Here is a 23,075-nt window from a genome sequence, read left to right on the forward strand (position 1 = left end):
TCATCGAAACCTGCCACCAACCTGTGACATTCCTGCATAGCCAGAGACTGAAAGCGGGCAGGGTGTCAAATAGCAGGATTGTGGCATGGATGATGGCCCTACAAGGCTATGAGATAGAGGTACGTTATGCACAGAGCAAGAAAATGTACCTGGGACAGGGCCTGGCTTTGGGCCAAGTGTGTCACGGCTGTGACACTGACATGGAAGCTCCAGAAATGATTCCCGCTGCTGAGCTACCGAACAATCATCAGTACTACGATGAGAACGTAGGCCAGGGCTTACCCATGGCCTATGTTGACGGTTGCTCTTTTCGCCACGAACAGCAGGTGCTACCAGGGGTAGGAGTAGTCTGGCAAGACAATACTCCCTGTGGGCCGACCCGCTATAAGCTAGGACCAAAGACTAGTCAGTATGCGGAAGTAGCTGGGGTGCTGATCACCCTCCAGCAGGCCCTGACAAATGGCCTTAAACAGTTTGTCATCTGCAGTGACTCGAACTACGCCCGACATAGCTTCGTGTCCCATCTTCCGTATTGGAAGGGTAACGGCATGAAAAATGCCCGGGGCAAGGAAGTAAAGAACAAAGAGTTGTTCCTGGCCAGTGACAAGCTCACGACCGAGGCTGGAATGATGGTTTACTGGAGGAAGGTGAAGGGACACTCCCAGGTGAAGGGACCCGACAAAGACGGGAATGATGAGGCCGACCGGCTGGCCAAATATGGCGCCTTAGAGGGTGAACCCTGGCAGTTCCAGCAGGAATGGCTACCCCCAGAAACCATGGCTGAGGTCAAGGCGGTCACCCGAAGCAGGGCTAGACAGGATGTCAGAGCTGACCCTCAATCTGTAGTGCTTGGGTCACAGGGTTTTAACACCGATCTTGCGGAAATGCAGAAACAGGACCCCCCAGCAATTGGGCAAATGTATCAGCATATCGCTGACCCAGTGAGTCAACCTCTTTCCGAGCAGGTGCTGAGCCAGTCTCCGGAGCTGAAGGAGCTGGCAGAGGTGAAAGACAATCTAAAAATTATAAAGGGGTTGTTGGTTTGTATACCAGTTGCACAAGGTGTCCCAAAGTGGGTAGTTCCCCGCTGCCATCGGGGGGTCATGATCCAACACGCTCATGACGAGCCCTGTGGGGGTCACCGGGGAATCAAGGCCACATACGACACTATCCAGCAGGTGGCATTCTGGCCTCACATGGGCCAAGACATCGCCGCGTATGTAAAGGGGTGTCTGACGTGTAGCCAGTTCCAACCATCACGGCCCTTGCACCGGGCACCACTCCAGAAAAAGGGCATGACATTCCCCTGGTCCAATCTACAAATGGATTGGGTGGGGCCGCTGGTGAGGTCATCCAGAGGGAACAAATATTTCCTCACTTTTACGTGTGCATTCACAAAATGGATTGAGTACCTCCCAGCACCCAACGACACGGCAGAGACAACTGCAGTGCTGTTGGTGAACCATGTGTTCAGTCGATGGGGACTCCCCCTGACCGTGGACTCGGATCGGGGAACCCATTTCACAGCTACAGTAATGGCAACCCTGTGGAATATGCTTGGGGTCAAGGCCCAGTTGCATATCTCCTACCACCCTCAATCCTCGGGCCAGGCAGAAAGGGCAAACCGAACGGTGGTTAGTATGCTCAAAAAGTTTGTCTCCACCAGCAGTAGGGACTGGGACATTAAGCTGCCCCTGGTTCTGATGGCCATCCGAGCCACGCCCCATTGCTCTACGGGGGTCCCACCTTTTGAGATGATGACAGGTCGGAAGATGACTCTTCCCCTACACTGTCTTTATGGGGTGGAGGACCTGAGCACGACGGGGACTGCTACGGCCCATCAGTATGTGTCAGACCTGCGAGCACATCTGCAGGCAACCTTTGCTTTTGCCCAGAACAATCTGGGAAGGAGTGCAGAGGGTAGGAAAGCATACTATGACCGAAAGGCAGTTAACCAGGAACTCCAAGTAGGAGACAAGGTCCTGTACTTCCAATTTGCCAAACTCACAGGGGTGGCCCGGAAGTTCTTACCCAGTTGGACAGGACCCCAGGAGATTGTTGATAAGGTATCACCGGTAGCTTATCGAATTCGGATTGAAAAGGGAAGGCAATCTCTGGTCTACAAGTGGGTGCATCGCAACCACCTCCGGTTGTATCGCCCACCTCAAATGGTGCCGGAGGACACAGAATAGGGTTAAAAGTCCAAACCCGATCAAAGAGGGGGGTGCCCCTTTGTAGCTGCAGGTAGTTGGGTACTGTAGTGTAGGTCCTGCTAGGAAAATATATTCAAAATTATAGTGGAACTGTACCATGTGCCTCATCTGTGTTCCAGAATGGGAATCCTAAAACTGCCATGGCTGGTCCTGACAGTACTGTGGATTGCCTCGACACAGCCCCTTGAAGTTGTGGAACCCGGTCCTCCTACCGGCATAGTCCTGCAGGACGCTCCCGGATTGTTGTTAACAAATTGCAGAACATATACTCAGCGAGTGTATGTACGGCTGGACCCACATGATGTGTTTCGGAAGCACATCAACATGAACAGTAGGGTGTCCTATCATGGTAGGTAGTGGGGTGGGGATACTATATGGCATGCCCAGCTAGACACTATACACATGCTCCGCCAGCTGAGGAAGGCAACAGTCACCCAGGAGGAGATGACAGGCCTCAGCCTCCCCAAAAGGTTCTTTGGGGGGTCTGATTGCTGCGGCCTCCGCCGTGGGTTCACTATTTTCAGCTGGTCTGTTTGCTGCTAACACTGTCACCCTGACCACCCTGAGTAGGCAGGTGTCTGGGTTACGTAAGGAAATGCCAGAAATTTATGACAGGCTGTATCAACAGCAGCAGCGGCTGAAAAGCCTAGGGAAAACCTTACAGGGCACAATTTTAGCAGTAAACCTTCATGCAGCAGTGTTAAATAACACCCTCCACACCGTGGGCAGGATTGTCGACGTGTTACAGTGGGACTATGCTTATGTGCAACAGGTCAGAATGCTGATGCAGGATCTGCTTAGGGAGCTTAGTGCCACGGTAACTAGCCTAGCCATGGGACAGATTCCAACCTACTTGGTTCCACTGTCCTTAGTAGAAGAAGTACTGAGGACAAACACTTCCGAGATGGTGCAGCCAGTGCAAGTACATCTTGCATACAGTCTAGGCAGTGCCATTCCCATACATGTCAACCCCGAAGCCAAGGAAATAGGTTTCCTGTTGAACCTTCCCATCGTGAGTAGCAAGGATATCTATAGACTCAAGTCTATATTGAACGTTGGCTTCTGGAGGGGGGGACATGCATGTGAAGTTGACCACCCCACCGCTCATAGCTTACCAGGAGGATGATCCGAATTTGTACCTTGTTCCAAAACTTGAACTGTGTATATCAACCAAGGATATCCACTGGGTATGCCCAAGTAAGCCATTCCTTAGGGACACAACTCAGAGGTTATGTGGTATCAGAAAGGGGGCTGCCACTGAAAAGTGTAAAGCCACAGTGACGAGCAAAAGTGAGGTTAAGGAACTCCAGGTTGAGCAGGTGGGAAAGATTTGGCTGGTCAGCACACCACAGTTACCTGTTACAATAACCTATGACAGACATGATACAGCTACCGAAGTGCAGCTACCCAACCAAAAAGTTTTTCTACAAGTTCCTGAAGGAGCTTGTAATGTTGCCATAGCCAAAATGTAAATGTAGTGGCTCTCTGAAGGCACCAGTTCTGTAGGGTTTGGGCATTTACTGGAATAATTATTAATTGTAGCAGTAAATCACAAAGTTGATTCTTTTGATGGCTTTAGAATCCAACCATGCGACATAACTCAAACAACGCACACACACAGGTACTAATACACGAGGATACATTTATTAATACATAGAATACGCATGTAAACCTAACAGATCTTATCGAGAGGGTTATCAGAATACAAAAGATATATATTCAGTCAGTTACGAAGTGTTACACATATCAAGAGGACATACGTTCAGTATATCATTCATTAAGACCGTTTCGTAAATTAACTTGGTTATAACTTCTACATTAGATACTCAAAACAAGTACATAACTCTTAGGAATTAAATTGATATCAACTGGTTGGGATAACAATTAAATCCTCACGCTGTAATGCATTGAAATTAAATACTCATCCAATCTCTGGGGATTCAGATCTCCTGCGGGCACAAAGAAACAGTTGCAGGCTGTTGCTGTCCAAGCCGCGCTCTCTGGCTCGGTGCCAGGCTGTGCTGTGCGGCTTGCGACGGTGCGCTGCTGATGCTCACTGACCGGCTAGTTAGTGTTGGCTTTAACTAGCAAAGTTTGTGCACAGGAGAAAAGATGACTGTGGGTCCCAGCAAGTCAGGAAGAGGACCGGTTCGTTCCTGATGAAGCGTTAGTTCTGAATAGTGATTCAGCTGTCCACAGTTCCGACCTGTTCACGAGGCCTGCTGCTGGTGCTAACGTCGGGTGGATCCTCTGCTTACTCTCTGGCAACCTCTAGAGTCTAGACTCTTAGAACAAAGGAAAGTTCTGGCACTCGGACACACTGGCCGTTCCGTGGTTGTCCGGGCTGAGTCTCAGGATGGTCAGGAGGCGCGCTGCGAGAATGTCCTGCCCTTGGGAGCCTTCTGCTCCTGGGCCGTCCTGGCCTGGAATTCTCCTTTGAATTCCCTTTAGAAAAGTCCACAGAATTCTCCTGAATCCCTTCTGAATCTTACTGAATCTCTGTGTTGCCTGTTTTTACCTGGAGTAACTTCAGCTCATTGATTGGCTGAAAGTTCCATGGGCATCAGAGTCCCACGTGGGTTACTCGGCCCTACCAGTCCCTGATTGGTTGATCAAGGTGAGATATGAGTCACTTACTCCTGACACTTAGGAATGCAGTCCAGATGTCCAACTGGCACTCCCTAGACAGATAGGCACCAATGGATGACCATTGATCATGATAGCCAGGCTTAGCTAAGTGCATCCCCATTTGGGAGCTGTCCCTTATCAAAAGAAAACATCTTAAATCAGCCTGCATGAATAGTTTCTCTGTGGCTGCACCACAGAGATGAACAGAGAAATGAGGCCTAATTTGGGAAAGCTCAGAAACACTTAATTCTGCCTTATTAATAAGCCTCGTCGCTACACTTTCAATACTAATAATACAGTGTGTCATTTCCTGCCCCAGTCAGAGGAACAGACATTGAGCCTGTCTCTCAATAATAATAATACAGTGTGTGATCTCCTTTCCCAACATGAGGAACAGACAGGAGTGAGCCAGGCTCTCAATAATAATAAAGCAGATTATGATCTGCTGTCCCAGCCTAAGGAACAGTCAGGAAAGAGCAGGTCTCTCTATAATAATAATACAGTTTGTGATCTCCTGTCCCAGCCTGAGGAACAGACAGTGAGCCTGTCTCTCAATAATAATAATACAGAGTGTGTCCTCCTGTCCCAGCCTGGGGAACAGTGAGCCAAACTCTCAATAATAATAATACAGTGTGATCTACTGTCCCAGCCTGAGGAACAGTGAGCTTGTCTCTCAATAATAATAATACAGTGTGTCATCTCCTGTCCCAGCCTGAGGAACAGTGAGGTTGTCTCTCAATGATAATAATAATACAGTTTGAACTCCTGTCCCAGCCTGAGGAACAGTGAGCCTGTCTCTCAATAATAAAAATACAGTGTGTGATCTCCTGTCCCAGCCTGAGGAACAGACAGTGAGCCTGTCTCTAAATAATAATAATACTGTGTGAGCTCCTGACCCAGCCTGAGGAACAGTGAGCCTGTCAATCAATAATAATACAGTATGTGATGTCCTGTCTCAGCTTGAGGAACAGAGAGTAAGCCTGTCTCTCAATAATAATAATTCAGTGTGGGATCTCCTGTCCCAGTCTGAGGAACAAACAGTGAGCCTGTCTCGAAATAATAATAATACAATGTGGGATCTCCTGTCCCAGCCTGGGGAACAGTGAGCCAGACTCTCAATAATATTAATAATAATAATACAGTGTGATCTACTGTCCCAGCCTGAGGTACAGACAGTGAGCCTGTCTCTCAATAATAATATAGTGTGTGACCACCTGTCCCAGACTGAGGAAAAGACAGTGAGTCTGTCTCTCAATAAGTATAATACAGTGTGTGACGTCCTGTCCCAGACTGAGGAAAAGACAGTGAGTCTGTCTATAAATACTAATGATACAGTGTGGGATCTCCTGTCCCAGCCTCGGGAACAGTGAGCCAGACTCTCAATAATAATAATACATTGTGATCTACTGTCCCAGCCCAAACGAACACACAGTGAGCCTGTCTCTCAATAATAATAATACAGTGTGTGATCTCCTGTTCCAGTCTGGGGAACAGAAAGTGAGCCTGTCTCTCAGTAATAATAATATAGTGTGTGATCCACTGTCCCAGCCTGAGGAACAGACAGTGAGCCTGTCTCTCAATAATAATAATACAGTGTGTGACCTCCTGTCCCAGCCTGAGGAACAGACAGTGAGCCTGTCTCTCAATAATAATAATACAGTGTGTGACCTCCTGTCCCAGCCTGAGGAACAGTGAGCAGTCCTGATAGTTACTGCTTTCCTGATTTAGCTCAGCAGCTTTTATTTCGCCTGAAGCGCAGGCAACTTGTGAGAACAGGTTGGGTTTGCTGTGCTCAACTGGCTCGGCGTCTTCGTGTCGTAGCGCCGCAACGGTGTGTTTTCCTTCCTTCTCTTTTCAGCCCGGAAGAAACATTTTACTTGTTCCTTTTGTAGCCCACGCATGCCGACGCCTGTGTTGTGTTGTGGATTTTCTCCTTCTTGAATTTGTACTCCTCCTCCCTCTCTCTCCCTACCTCTACCTTTCCCTCTCTCTACCTCTCCCTTTTCCCCTCCCTATCTCTACCTCTCCCTCTCTCTACCTCTCCCTCTCTCCCTAACCCCCTCTCTTTCCACCTCTCTCCCTCTCCCTCGCCCTCCACCTCTCTCCCTCTCTCTACCTCTCTACAGCACTACCTCTCTCTAACTCTCCCTACCCTTCTCTGCTCTCTCTCTCTCACTCTGGAGTTTATTTTCCAGACAGAAATCCAGCTCCGTCCCTCCTGTGGAAGATTGGTGATGCAGGATGAGAGCCCCTAACCGAGAGCACTGCAGCGGCAGGTTCTGTGGTCTGTTTCAAATCCGCCCGCGATGAGACACAGAGGAGAAATGAAGAGCCCCAGTTGCGCTAGAAAATCACCCGGGAAAGAGACTTTCAATGTAAGAAAAAAAAGTCGTTAGTAACAGACATAATATGTTTGTTTTGTTTTTTAATCGCTGCGATGTGTGACTAAGCTCATACGACTAAGAGTTGCCCCCTGTGTCTAGATCTGGTAACCTGCTCGTCGCTGGTGGGCCAGATCGTGTCCCCCGTCACTATACTGGTGCATTAGGACCCACGCAGACCGCAGGGTGAGCGCCCCCTACTGGCCCCACAGAGAGGGAGAGGTAGAGGTAGGGAGAGAGGTAGGGAGGGGAAAAGGGAGAGGTAGGGAGAGAGGTATAGAGAGGGAGAGGTAGAGGTAGGGAGAGAGAGGAGGAGTACAAATTCAAGCAGAGGCCTGAGTGGAGCACTGTCGTATGGCCCTGACATCAATCCCTCAACTCTCTGCATAAAGCAGTGTCTTATGGCCATGACATCCCACCCCCACCACTCTCAATGGAAAGCACTGTCATTTAACCATGACATCCCACCTCCACCGCTCTCTACGTAAAGAAATGTCGTATGGCCCTGACACCCACCCCTCCACTCTCTGCGTAAAGCAGTATCGTCAGGCCCTGACATCCCACCCCCGCCACTCTCTGCATAAAGAAGTGTCGTATGGCCCTGACACCCACCCCTCCACTCTCTGCGTTAAGCTGTGTTGTCAGGCCCTGACATCCCACCCCCGCCACTCTCTGTGTAAAGCAGTGTCATATGGCCTGACACCAATCCCTCCACTCTCTGCATAAAGCAGTGTCTTATGGCCCTGAAACCCTCCCCTCCACTCTCTGCATAAAGCAGTGTTGTCAAGCCCTGACATCCCTCCCCCGCCACTCTCTGTGTAAAGCACTGTCGTATGGCCCTGACCCCCACCCCTCCACTCTCTGCATTAAGCTGTGTTGTCAGGCCCTGACATCCCACCCCCGCCACTCTCTGTGTAAAGCAGTGTCATATGGCCCTGACATCAATCCCTCCACTCTCTGCATAAAGCAGTGTCTTATGGCCCTGAAACCCTCCCCTCCACTCTCTGCATAAAGCAGTGACGTCAAGCCCTGACATCCCACCCCCGCCACTCTCTATGTTAACCCCTGTTAACTCCCTTGCTGAATGATCTCTGGTGAGATTCAAGAGGTGTTTTCTTCAACAGCCACTAAAAGTCTGATGACCTTCTCTGGATTTCCTGAATATGACGTAAAATTAGTTCAAATCATTTGGTAGTTAACAGAACAAAATGCTTTGGAGGTACATTTAAAACAGCAGAGCAACACTGTAGCACTTCGTGTGTGACTGAATTTAATTGTGTAAACCTGGCTCTCTATGAACACGAGCAAAGAGTTCTCACTCAACAGAAGACTGCGATGTGAGCACAATAATATAAGACATCTGGAGACACCAGAGATTGAACTCAGGACTTCATACATGAAAAGCATGCACTCTACCACTGAGCTACATCCCCTATGGCACAGATGGTGGAACTGACTTAAAGATGTGCATATGTTTACTGACCACAATCCACCCTTCATGAATAATTGAAATGAATAATTTATTTTTATATCCAGTCACATGGGCGACGGTGGTTGATTCTTCAACGGGGGAGTGCGTTTTCCTACCTCCTTACTCGACTGTCTTTCAATTATGTTTTCTTTGAAACCTTTTTGCATCTTTTAAGTGCTTGCGATTAAATTACGAATAGAAAAACAGCAGTACAGTTGATGTTCATGGACCGATGCACACAACTCCAGTAATAAAGCCCTGTCTGTAAATATTGTAGAAGAACATTAAAGGGCGAAACAACGCTCCAACCATGGGAATGGTAACAAGAAGGATCGTGTTTTTATTTAATATGTGCTTTTGAATTGCCTTGTCAATACCCACAGGCTTTAGAGATGGACCAATTATTAACAGTGGTGTTTGTAAACAAAGATGGAACATGTTATTTCTATACCAGGAAGAAAGGAGCAGACTCTTAAACTTTAAGAGACAGAAACAACACCTCATCACAGCTAACATTAATTAAAACAACATCGTAACAGAAGAGTGAAGCCTTGAGTGAATCAAATTAGTTTTTGTTGGTCGTCTGTGTCTTCATAACTTTGTAGGTGAGAGAGAGGATTGCGAAAATGTGCAGGTGGTTCTCAGATGTGCGTTGGTGGTATAGGTTCCTTCAAATAACTGAGCCAGTGCATCCCCAAATCTTTTCAAGATGATCTGTGATTTCTGAGTTCTTGACGGATTCAGGCTCCTTCTCAGAGGTCCTTGCTCGCCAAATAACTTTGCATCTGAGGAAGAGCACCACGGAAAAAACCCAACTCAACAAGCGAGTGCGTTGGTTGCTCTTGCTCTTCATGCAAGGAGCTGTTTTTTTTTCCTCGTAATAATCATTATTAACCAGAAACAGCAGCACAGGTAGGTCGCATTTGTGATTATGTCACTTCTCTGCTTCAGCAAGGTCAATAAAAGACTCTGAAAGTAGTAAAGCAAAACTGAACTCAAAATCATATTAGGAATTCTGAGCGATATCTCCATACAGGTAATCCAATAAGAACGTTGAAATATTTGAATATCATCTATCTGTAGATTGCGCTGCTTTTTACCCAGAGTAAAACTATTGGATTGAAGGAATGCTAACCACTGGGTTTAAATGTATAGTTGTTATTTGGAGAAATCTGTAAACTCGTGATCGACAGTGCTGATTATTTTCCGGAGACGGAGCACTGATGACCTATCCGAGCTAATTGATAAAGCCCACCCAGTGGATACTCTAGCAGAACGTCAAAGAACATTCACCTTTGTACCCAAAGAAACCACAGGAACAACATCAGGAAGCACAATCAATTCCCCTTTTAAATCTTTCCTGTAAGGTATGCTATGTGAATTCATGAAGTTAATCCTCTGATCTCTTTTGATCACGAACAAAGTACTTCTGATGGAGAGCTATGTTCAAAGATTTAATAAGCTTTACCCCTGCCAACGATTCGGCGTGAAGAATTAAAAGTTTCACAGACAAAAGCAGCTCACCACCACAGCCAATATTAAATGTACTGTACTTGCCGGTACACTATCATGTGCACTGCCTCAAAAGTGATCTTGGCAGATGTTGTTCCCTACATAAAGCTGAACTTGCCAAAGAGAATTTCTGTTGAGAAAACAAAATATTTTTTCTGCCTTGATGTTAAGCCTGTCTTTTAGAAAGTCTATCTCTAAACACCTCCTGCAGCCTAACAAAAAGCACTTTTACTGATCGTATTACAGGTCTTAAAATATTAACATTTGGCAGTGGTGGGATTCGAACCCACGCCCCCAGAGAGACTGGAGCCTAAATCCAGTGCCTTAGACCGCTCGGCCACGCTACCTTCCTCCATGTCCATCTTCCTCACATTGCTGGCTTGGACTGGGGGGCTTCAGCTCTTGTCGTCGGATATAATGACATCATGACATGTGGAAGTGACTGCACCTTCATCTTCCGAGATGCTTTCAATAGCACAAACGCTACTTTCACCGGCACAAACATAGCAATAGCGAAGGAGGTGGGTTTCATCCTTTGTGCTGTTTGTAGGGGCACAACTCTACGGTGATCTACTGACTTGAAGAGCAAAAATCAAAATCCTCTGCTACTACTATTGCTTTTTTCATAGTTTCTTCAAATCCTTCATTTGAACGTCGATTTTGAAGGATATTGATGATAATACCACATAAATTGTGGTTTTCTTGTGATCGCCAATTTTATTCAAATACCAGCCTTTTTTACAGTTCCTTGCATGTTTCACAAGGTATAATAGCCCTCCTCGCATCCTCAGCTAACATATTTTAAAATTACAATAGATTATACAGCATGCATGTTTACATTTATATTAAAATTAAAGTAAATATACAAGAATACATACAGTGCTAACCCAATAATTCTTGTCAGGTTCTCCAAAAAATCTGCGTTGTTATTTTAACATGTTTCAGCTGAGGGTGCAACAGGAGTATAAATGAATTTTCCCGCCAGCCATTCAAAGACCAAATTCCATGAGTGAACATTATTTTCTCAGAAGTTGCCGGCATTGGACTTTGCCGGTGGTATTGAATTATGTCCACAACTGTTGTAGTAGTTCCTTCTTGAAATTCGACACGTGCAAAGCACTCGTAATATCATAGGTGTTAAAGTTCGCTGAGTCTATTCGAGTCATGGTGTGTATCCCTGCCTATCATTGGGAGACGGGTAACTTTTTTACACTCAGATTCCAATCTTCAATGCTTTGTGTGAGAGCTTACATAACTTTCATTTTCTCACAATTTCTGACGATTGTTCCAAAGGGGCACCCTGTCAATTCCGAATACTTTTCAAAAATCTGCCTGCATGTTTGATTATTGTCATTTCATTTAGAAAAAGTTCAATATTGATCATAACTAAAGAAAATAATGATCACGAACAAAAAAGGGATAAAGATGCAAGTCGATCTTGAATCAGAGCTGGGTGAAACGGGCTTCTGTTCTGATATGGTTGTATGAGAAACAGGAGGAATCGCCAATCTCCTATAGAACATGAGTTGAATCAGGAGTGAGACATTTAGTATACTCGTGCATATGTCAACGCCTGACCTACATCGTAAAACTAACATTAAGTTGTCAGAGACATTCATTTATATACAAACAAGAGACAGACCAAGTAATAATTCTACATTAGTTCAGGTGGGTAAACCTGAACTAACTAACTAATAAACCTTTTAATAATTCTACATTAACGTGTCCTACATTGATCAGACTAATTGACATGGTCTGATTCAGAGCCTGTGCAGTTCGTGCTAATTACAACAAGGACAGTTCTGATCCCTCATCACCGAACTGAACACAAGTTCAGCTGTTCTCCAGTTTTGTTACGCATGGTTTTTCATTGCAATTGAGTTCAGAGCTGGAGCTGATCTCCAGACAGTACAGTGTTTTGGGTTAGTTGTCGAAATTCGCATGAGGCTGCAGACAACTTACCCAAAGTGTTTTCTATAGCTTTCAGGTGGAGTTCATTTATATAAAACAACGTAAGTGGTATAAACGCAACAAGCCAGACGGCAGTCCAACTTATAATTTTCTGACGCGAGGCCTGACGCGTTATTCATTATGCCACTGACCCTGCTATTGTAGTGCTAAAAAACACGTTTTCTACATTTATGTCTGTTCACTCTAAAAACTCTAAAAAGGACAAAGGGTTTGTGTGTCCCGCTAAAATTCCGCTTCATTTCGAATGCAAATAAAAACCGTTTTGTTCCAAGAAATCATAGATTTGTCACATCCTTCATACTATATTTCTCTCTTGTATTAGTAAAGCATTTTGATTTAAACTGAACAATATATGAAAGGTTTCATCTATACACTTACACATAATAAGTATACGAATAAATACTCGGAAGAAGCCGCAGCTCAGGTATTAGAGAGATTTAAAATCGGATAGGAGGATTTAGAGTCCAGACTGCAAACCAACAGCTTACACAGGTCTTTTATAGAACCCTTTTGATTTCCTCTACTTTGTCCCTGTGATGTCATTGTCCTGCTCGCAGCCGAGCCCGACACACGTCTGGTTTCTGTCGCTTGACGCACACCCTGCGGTCCATGCGGGTCCTAATATCCCAGTACAATGAAGGGGACACTAAACTGTAAACAGGTGCCGTCCTTCGGCTGAGACGTAAAACCGAGGTCCTGACTCTCTGTGATCATTCAGGAGAATGGTGGTGGTGGAGGGGAGTCCCCATTACCTGTAAAGCGCATTGAGTGGAGTATCCAGAACAGCGCTATATAAGTGTGCGTAATAATAATAATGATTATTATTATTATTATAATTGTAATGTAAAATGCAATAAAAAAAAAAATATCAAACTTTGATTCAAAATAGATTAATGTAAAAACTGATAAAGCTAATGCTTTTTTCAGGGCTATAGCTGTAGCTGCGAGAAGGTTAAAAGCGCACAAGTGATCTGTCTTTCGTCAAAGTAATTGCCGGAGCAGTAAGACGCAGAGCACCATCCAGCAGCTGTAGACGATGTTCGGGGAAGAGCTAATTCTGTTTTTAGCACAGGGAGTGAGAATGAGCTCAGTCCGGCTCCGAGCAGAATCCATCCTGGTTTGGTTACAGTGCGCCTGAGGATCTTTGGATCGCAACGTAAAAAAAAACAATTGCTCACATCGTGTGACTTCCACGACAGGAAGGAAAGATATCACTTAAAAAAATCAGAACTGAAGATTTGGATCCTGGGCCTCAATTTGATCAAATTATTAAAATAATAATTATTAAAATATCAAATTGTGTTTCTGCAACATTTCGTGCACAGTACGCCATTTTTATCTAAAAATAAAACAACAGTCACAACGAGAGCTTATACGCAGTCTGGGGTATATTCCCCTTTTATATTTTTGCCACTTTATATCGAACCTGTTATACTCCCAGAAGTGCACAGTAGCTTGTACAAATGTACAATTCACCACTGGTATAAACAGATGTGTGCCCTGTTTGCCTTTGTAAGCATTTGTTTAAAAAATAAGTTCACAATACGATAAAAACACAGAAAGCACAAACTTCATAATACAACGATACAAAATCAATACCAAATCATTATGCCAATTAAGTACCTATCCTTTGAAAACAGAGAACACCTTTATATCTACAAAAAACTTGACATTTGTATGTATTTTTGAATTACAAAGCAGACAGAGTAGTCCCTTAATTCAAAGATCGGATCTTGGCCAAAACAAGACAATCAGACGTGGGCTGAATTCGGAACAGGAACCTCTACTTCGTCGTTTATTGAACTTTTGATAAATGTCTGAATGAAACAGATTCGCTTTTTTAACTCTTTGATTAAAGTACACAAAAAGCACCTTCCTTCGAGCCGGAATCGAACCAGCGACCTAAGGATTCCCTACTGACTCCACTACAGTCCTCCGCTCTACCAACTGAGCTATCGAAGGGATGTCAAGCAATGCTCCCTAGCACATACTGCCCAATGTAGTGAAATGTTCCGGGTGATTTAAATCCCACTTCGACATCAAGTTTCCAACTCGTTTCCTTAGTCTTGTTTACCTTGAATTTAAGCCACGAACCAGGATTCTACTGTATAAACTTCCGGGGATATTACAAAATGTTTGATAGGGCATCAATCATTCCAGGCGGAAATTGACTCCTTTTTTTTCTCGAGGGATCATATTAAACATTTCATTAGTATCGAGAGGAGGATCACCATGAGACACAAAACAAATAGTTTCTTTCTGTCTTTATTAGAAAGTAGTGTTTGTGCTACATTCATAATATTTTCGTGGAAATAAAGAAGTTTCGAAATGTGGTTTTGAGTTAAATATTAGCGTGTTCATGTAATTAGTTTGTGTTTGTCATTACTATATATATATATTGCCATGTTACTAGAATTTGTAACTGAAGTTTACTAGTTGTGTTTTTTATGATGGTTAGACATTTGTTGATTACAATATTGTATATAATGTATAATTTGAATTACATATTTTTCAGGTGTGAATAGTTGTATATTTTAAGAATAAATTTCTAAAATAAATCATTGGCTTTATTTACTAGTTTCTACACCTATAAAAATCTTTCTTTGATGTATAATAGACCTTTAACTATATATGTATAGTAGTCTTCTAAATGTATCCGTATAATAGAACTACAACCATTTATGTATAATAAACATATAATCAATTTCATTCTAGACCAGTTACGGAGCACAGTTACACGTCTGGTATGCATTCAATAGTCGTATATTCTACATCTTTTGCCCACTGGGATGTGCCGATTTTAACTTGGCAAACCAAGATACACATTTTCTAATGAAACCTTAATTAAAAGAGTTTGTTTCTCGAAAGCGTGTTATGTAAAAAAAGAGAAAAACGAAAATATATGGATGGTAATCTTTCAAAGCTGAAGATTTTACTTTTGAAAAATTGACATTTTATGTACTGTATGCAGATGCATTCGCTGGTTTTAGAACTTTGCTGTACTTCCTGAATCATTTTCAGTATTATAAAGTGGGTGTAGATTTTTCTTTCAGGTTAGGACGCGAGTGTGTACATGTGTTTGATTTTCGTTTCACTGATTCTCATTGAAGATTTGGGAATTAACGACGAAAGAATCAGTTGCCTCGGAAAGCAGAAGGTTTGGTTCTCAACGATATTGAAGACACGCCCATGTAGAGCAGCGGGTGATGATTTGTGCTATAAAAGACCAAGTGCTCAAAGTGACGTCTGCGTTTACCGTTTAGACTTTTCATCTCGGGCGCACTTTTAGAAAGCAAAGATAGAGCAGTTGTGTTGAATCACATTATAACAGCTGTCAGCAGAGTGGCGCAGCGGAAGCGTGCTGGGCCCATAACCCAGAGGTCGATGGATCGAAACCATCCTCTGCTATGTACACTTTACGCACGATTGATAAGCATACCATCAGTTTAATGAAGTGCATTAAAACTGTTTTTTTCTCTCGTGTGTATGAAAGCTTCACACTTAAGGTACTCTTTCATCTTTACCAATAGCAGATGCCCAAATGTATCTTTGGTTGTTCTGCGATCCTTCATAGTTTCCTCAATTCCTTCAAATGAACATCCATATCAAAGCAATTATGTATATATATATTACAATTAAGGTACATATTAAAAATATCAACGCACATTTGTATAATGCTCATTTAATAATGATTGTCAAGGATTGTCAAGTTCTCCAACAAATCTGTGTTCTAATTTTAAAATATTTTTGCTAAGGATACAACGGGTGTATAAATGAATTCTCCCAACAGCCAGTTAAAGAAAAATTCCACACGTGAAGATGGTTTTCTTGGACATTGACTTATGTACTTATTTGTTTACTTGTTGTAGTTGCACACGAGTAAAACACAAAGATTTCCTGCCACATTCAAGAGGGTTTGCGAAGAAATCCCTTCAATTTTTAGCGGAGATTTTGTTTACATCATCACAATCTGAAGCACGTCCCTGAGTACGTTTGACCCACCAGCCCTTTGTTTAACAGCTGCACAGGGACACATTCCCGTTGCTTTTCACAACTCACATGTTTGTAGTTAAAGAAAATAAAATACTGTCATTTTCCTGCCAGCTGGCAGTATTTCTTCTGCACTGACCAAGAGTAACCAAGAAGTTCATTTCATCTTTCGCAGACTGTAATCTACAGAAAAGGAAGTGAATACTTGTATTAAGCTAAATCAAGCCGACAGAGTTGCACTGCTGTTGTTTTTCTCCACTTTTCGTTAAAAGGAGAAAAAATCACTGGCATTTTTTGGAAGCATTTCTTCTGTCCTGAGAAGCAAGATTTGTATTTTATCTTTCAGAAGTTGTATGAATTTCTTGAAGTTCAGAAACAACTTGTTCCAGAAAAGAAATTAACACTTGCTTCAAAGTAAATCAAGACGTCGGTGTCTCTTGCTGTGTGTGCTCTTATCTGTCCATCTCTCTATCCTCTTCTCTCTGGCAGTCTGTGTAGAGTATCTGAAGGGGATGTAACACCACTTGGAAAAGAAAAAAATTCTCAGGAAAATTCTCAGGCAGAATAAAAAATCATTATTCTCTTCTCAGTCAGATTCACAGCTCAGACTCACACTCAGACAGGATCTCAACTCCGTACTGCTCTCTATCCTCACAATCCAGAACCAGAAGATATTCAGACAATCAGTGCTGCTACATGAACAATATCAGACAGAACAGCCTGGACTCATGTCACATTTCCCCCTTTTATCTTTCCTCCCAGCCCTCTTAGAGACATAGAAGAGCTCCTGGTTCTCCTCTCTGTGAACTGGGCTCAGGGGTCACTGATCTGGCAGTTGTGGGCTCTGTTCCAGGTCGAAAGCAAGAAGGATCTATTAACGCTTTCCAGGACTTCCAAACCCTTCAGTATTACTTTCTTTACTGTATGTCAGCCTCCCAAAATGTTTATAAATGTTTTATGAGTGTGGAATTATCTTATTATTTATATACAGTATTTATGTAATAAACACCAGTAGTGACACTATGATCGGTATATTGATTATTTGTAGCCTATGGTCCGATGGTCGTGTCTACAATAGTGACCATTTGACCAGTCTGTAGCTCTGAGCAGTGGGACTCAGATCACACAGAAGACCCGCCTGTGTGTGATTCCATACCAGCCCTGGGATTCAGCTACTCTCACAAATGTCTCACAGACCGTCTTATAAATTTACAATTAGATGAAGTCATGTAACAGTTTTACAGATAATTTAAATAATCAGACAGCAGTTTTGGCAGTGGATACATCTCCACATGGGAGAAAGGAACTGAAATATATGTGCTCACTGTAAAGTAGGAAGAGGTGGTCAGACAAGCAAAACAACTTTGCAGATAATGTGAAGTGACATTGTTTTGTGTCAATCAGCTCACAGATTTCGCTTCATGTGCCTTAAGCTGTGCAATTTGTGTGGTTGTTGAATGAGATTGATTTCTTCACAAGCCCAGTCAATTGACAGTGGAGAGCTTGCCGACACACACCTTCATGAAGACTCTCTTCATTGTCAAGTCGCCTCCTTTGCATACAATAGTAGCACCGACACTAAGAGAAAGGATGAGAAATAGCGTTTATCAAGCGATTGCAGTGTTTGTTTGACTGAGGATCCTTGTGTGCTGAACTGGCCTCTGGAGAAGTGTAGTGCAGTAAAACAGAAGGTTTGTGTCACTCAAGATTGTTACAGAACAGAACAATACAATTACAATACTTTTATGAGAGTAAATATTACTGGTGCATCACAGTTCTTATAATGGTGAAAACAGGAGCACCTTCTCTACATTTTTGACTGAAGTATTTAAATGGAAAGAAATACTATCACTATGCAATTCATAAATGCAATTGACCTCCTCTAAATGTTCTAGTTTGATGAAACAATGTATGGAATTAGGTGACAATATCGGAATTAATTCAAATGCTCAGGATTAATTTTCAGCAACAAAAAAAGTGCTCGGAAATATTTTACAAGAATGAAACCTTATATTCACCTAAATAAACATTCACCATCTACATTAGCAGAGAACAGTAGGACAGAAGGTTAGTGTCACTGGACACTGCAGCAGAGAGGCCGATCTCTTCTCCCTCATTATGCAGGCTTACCCACTCATGATGAACTGTCCTCCAGCGATACTCAGCTGCCATCATCGACTCAGACATGACGTTCATGTACATATTATACCTTAATATGGCACTGCGTTACAATAATTTGATCAAAACAACTGGTGAAAAAAAAGATAAAGACTTTGTCCAAAAAAGAAGCATTTATACCTTTCCTCTCCTACCAGCCATTACAAGTCACCTAGTTTTTAATTTAGAGCTAGATTAAAGCTCTAGTCTCTTTGGGGGTGTGAGTTGGAATCCCACTGCTGCCAAATATCTCCAACTATCTCAGTGTTAAGAAGCAAAAAACACACATTTGCTGCAGAAGTAACAGGAGAATTTGTGCCATTCAGCCTCATAGCGTGATGTCATTTTCTCAGGCTCATTTTTAGATGCTTGTGATCGAATCTATGATTCTTATGAGTGTGCCCTCCATAAAGGTAGCACAGATATAACGTGCCAAGTTTTCAGAGAATCGCATTAAATACAGGTCAGAAGAAGGCGACAAAGTGTCCGCTAGGCAGTTCAGCTATTTCAACGGTGTTCTCTGTTGTTTAGGTCCAGAATGACACCCGTTACAACCAGGAAACACACAGTGTCAGGCATCAAAAAGACTTCCCAAAACCCTGATCCTCTCCTTGATCCGGTGATGGCATCCAGACATTTCCTGCAACAAAGCCAGGATACGGTCTTCAACAACACGAGTGAAAGGCTAATTCCCAGCCTTTGCAATCCTTTGCAAAGAAGGACCGCATGTGCTCAGTGTTAAATGCGCTGTTCATTATTATTATTAATAATAATAATCTATACATTATATAGTGCCTTTAAAGGTGGCTTTTCAAAGTGCTTTACAGAATGAAACCAATAAAGTTAAAAAATACACAAGATAAGCAGGATGAGAATACACAGTTAGAGGAGACAATAGATGGTGGTATTAAATACAGTAGGAACAGAGGGGTAAAGAATAGTTCATTAAAGGCTCTTCTAAAGAAGAGGGTTTTGAGTCTGGATTTGAAGGAGTTTAGAGAAGGTGACTCTCTGATATCCTTGGGAATAAAGATCCAGAGCTTTGGTACAAAACAGGAGAAGGCCCTGTCACCCATAGAGTGTAGATGGACTGAGGGACAGATAGGAGACCAGAATTAGAAGAGCAAAGGTTGTGAGGTGGGGAGTAGGGCAATAACCCAGACAGGTACTGTGGTGTCAAGCCATGGAGAGCCTTATAGGTGAGCATGAGGATTTTGAAGTTGACAGGAAGCCAGTGCAAGGAGTCCAGGACAGGAGTAATGTGATCACAGTCCAGTGCTAATTTCTTTCTTGTGGCTGCTGGTTCATTTTCAACTGTGGACTCTTAAGAAGTCCTTTATTTGACTTGATCAACACTAATCCCTAGAGGATTTTGAAAAGTTGAATCAAAGTGATACATGACTCTGGTAGGACTCGAACCCACAACCTTTGAATGACTTCATTCTATCAAAGCCTAGAAGTCCAATGCGCTCTCCATTGCGCCACAGAGCCAACCAATACATTGCTATATAAAACAGCTACAGAAAGCTGTAACTCATGCTTCTCCCGTTGTCTTTAAATTAAGCTCCATAAATATTGACAATGAGTGGCCTGTTGTCTACGAATAGATACCGCTGGGATTCACACCCAGGGTCTCCTGGTTTTTAGTGAGGCGTCTTAACCAGCTAAGCCATGGTGCCAAACCTGCTAAATGTTATCCACAACTTCAACCACCTGTGAGAAACGGGCAACTGCAGTGTTACGCCTGCTGGCTCAACAGATAATCCTTTTCGAAGTTTAAGGAGAGGATTTCTTTGTCAATTCAATTAAACATTTTAGAAATGCTGAACGATTGATGTGTTTCACGCGCAGAAATATTTTATCGTTACGTACTTTTTCTGTGCAGTAAGTTCTCCTTCAACTCCGCCCAACAACAGAGGTCATTTTTAATACAGGAGTAAAGGCACACTGCACATCAGCAAAACATCCCGTACAGGTTTAGGGAGAGCGACATCAGTGATTGGAAGGTTGGAAGTTTCGGGTCACTTTTTTATTATAGATTCAAGCAGCCTTGAATACCTTTTCAAGAAACATTTCAGAATCCCAGTCACGTCCAGTATGATTGCTACACAGGTCTACAGTATACAATCAGAATACTGTTTGTGCATTATATAAAACACACCGCCCAAAGCATTTCTAAAACAGGAATTACATGTTTCTGAATGGCCCTCCTTTATAAATAAAATAAAAGGTCTGAAGCCTGCTCCAAAGAAGCACTTTATTCAGAGCTGACAAAGATGTGATAGGAAACATCTCGGAAAATGAAGATGCAGTCATTTCCACGCGTCGCACAACAAGAGCTGAACCCACCCGACGTTCTCAAGAGAGTAAGGTGTGAGGAGTGTGGCTGGGTGGTCTAAGTGCTGGGTTTGTGCTCCATTTTCTTCGCTGGGTTAGGTTTGAATCTTGCCACTGCTAAGTGTTGGTGGGTTAAGACCTTCCTTCTATTGCGACGTCAATGGGTAAAAGCTTTGCTTGGCAGTCTGTCGAGAGACTGAACTAGGTGTTTCAAGATAGTCTTTGTCAGCTTAACATCAAGGCATAAAAAAGCCTCATTTTGTGTTCCCAACAGCAATGCTCTTTGGTCCCTTCAGCATTATGCAGGGAACAACATCTGCCGTGATCACTTTTGAGTCAGTGTGAATCGTAGTGTGCCGCAATTGTTTTTAAAATTGGTTCTGTAGTGTAAGAAAAACCGGCCGTTCAGGGACGCCAAATATGTAACTGTAGTGGCTCTCTGAAGGCACCAGTTCTGTAGGGTTTGGGCATTTACTGAGACAATTATTTATTGTAGCAGTAAATCACAAAGTTGATTCTTTTGATGGCTTTAGAGTCCAACCATGCGACATAACTCAAACAACGCACACACACAGGTGCTAATACACGAGGATACATTTATTAATACATAGAATATGCATGTAAACCTAACAGATCTTATCGAGAGGGTTATCAGAATACAAAAGATATATATTCAATCAGTTACAAAGTGTTACACATATCAAGAGGACATACGTTCAGTATATCATTCATTAAGACCGTTTCGTAAAGTGAACTTGGTTACAACTTCTACATTAGATACTCAAAACAAGTACATAACTCTTAGGAATTAAATTGATATCAACTGGTTTGGATAACAATGGAATTCTCGAGCTGTAATGCAGTGAAGTTGAATACTCATCCAATTTCTGGGGATTCAGATCTCCTGCGGGCACAAACAAACAGTTGCAGGCTGTTGCTGTCCAATCCGCGCTCTCTGGCTCGGTGCCAGGCTGTGCTGTGCGGCTTGTGACGGTGCACTGCTGATGCTCACTGTTGGCTTTAACTAGCAAAGTTTGTGCACAGGAGAAAAGATGACTGTGGGTCCCAGAAAGTCAGGAAGAGGACCGGTTCGTTCCTGATGAAGAGCTAGTTCTGAACAGTGATTCAGCTGTCCACAGTTCCGACCTGTTCACGAGGCCTGCTGCTGGTTACTCTCTGGCAACCTCCACTCTAGACTCTTAGAACAAAGGAAAGTTCTGGCACTCGGACACACTGGCCGTTCCGTGGTTGTCCGAGCTGAGTCTCAGGATGGTCAGGAGGCACGCTGCAAGAATGTCCTGCCCTTGGGAGCCTTCTGCTCCTGGGCCGTCCTGCCCTGGAATTCTCCTTTGAATTCCCTTTAGAACAGTCCACAGAATCCTCTCCAGAATCTTACTGAATCTCCCTGAATCTTACTGAATCTCTCAGGCTCTCTGTGTTGCCTGTTTTTACCTGGAGGAACTTCAGCTCGTTGATTGGCTGAAAGTTCCATGGGCATCAGAGTCCCACGTGGGTTACTCGGCCCTACCAGCCCCTGATTGGTTGATCAAGGTGAGATATGAGTCACTTACTCCTGACACTTAGGAATGCAGTCCAGATGTCCAACTGGCACTCCCTAGACAGATAGGCACCAATGGATGACCATTGATCATGATAGCCAGGCTTAGCTAAGTGCATCCCCCTTTGGGAGCTGTCCTTATCAGGAACCTTAAATCAGCCTGCATGAATAGTTTCTCTGTGGCTGCACCACAGAGATGAACAGAGAAATGGGGCCTCATTTGGGAAGGCTCAGAACACTTAATTCTTTCTTATTAATAAGCCTCTCCGCTACAGTAGGCATGGTGCATTTGTCTGTGAAACTTGAATGCTGTGCTTTTTCACGCAGAATCATCGGCAGGAGCAAAGCTTATTCAATCTTTGCGCACAGCGCTCCATCAGAAATACTTTGTCCAAGTTTTGAAGAGATTGTGGGATTCTCTGCACACGCTCACATCGCGTACCTCAGACAACACCACCATTCGATGGGAAATTGATTCTACTTCTTGCAGTTGTTCCTGTGGTTGTGATAGTTACAAAGTTGCACTTTCCTCCACCTTCTGCTATAGTATTCATTGGGTGAGCTTCATCAATTGGCTCAGAAAGGTCAACTGTGCTTCGGAAAAAATCAGCAGCAGTGTCTTTATTTTGTCGGTGAGTATGGCTGTCTTTTAAAGCACATGAAAAACACGAGTTTGTGGATTTCTCCAAATAGCAACGAATTCAGTTGTGCAGAGCCTTACTGCTTTCAGAGGGTCTTTTACCGACGCTGCTGTAGTAGAGAAGTGACATAATCACAAACGCAACCATTTGTACTGGCTGTTTAACTAAGTATTAAGCTTTTTTAACTATCACATGATTTTAACTAATTTAACATCA

General features: G+C 43.3%; 3 non-coding genes across 3 annotated transcripts; all 3 read right to left on the reverse strand.

The window, feature by feature from the left end:
- Positions 1–10,470: 10,470 nt before the first annotated feature.
- On the reverse strand, positions 10,471–10,552 carry trnal-uag (transfer RNA leucine (anticodon UAG)). Its single transcript has one exon. It is a non-coding gene; the product is annotated as a tRNA-Leu (tRNA).
- A 3,498-nt stretch (positions 10,553–14,050) lies between these two features.
- trnay-gua (transfer RNA tyrosine (anticodon GUA)) lies at positions 14,051–14,138 on the reverse strand. The gene is given in 2 exon segments: positions 14,051–14,086; positions 14,102–14,138. It is a non-coding gene; the product is annotated as a tRNA-Tyr (tRNA).
- A 5,583-nt stretch (positions 14,139–19,721) lies between these two features.
- On the reverse strand, positions 19,722–19,814 carry trnar-ucu (transfer RNA arginine (anticodon UCU)). The gene is made up of 2 exons: positions 19,778–19,814; positions 19,722–19,757 (listed from the first exon to the last, which is right to left on the reverse strand). It is a non-coding gene; the product is annotated as a tRNA-Arg (tRNA).
- Positions 19,815–23,075: the final 3,261 nt, after the last annotated feature.

This window comes from Lepisosteus oculatus, chromosome 14, assembly GCF_040954835.1.
Source record: "Lepisosteus oculatus isolate fLepOcu1 chromosome 14, fLepOcu1.hap2, whole genome shotgun sequence".
In the NCBI taxonomy this organism is placed as follows: Eukaryota; Metazoa; Chordata; class Actinopteri; order Semionotiformes; family Lepisosteidae; genus Lepisosteus; species Lepisosteus oculatus.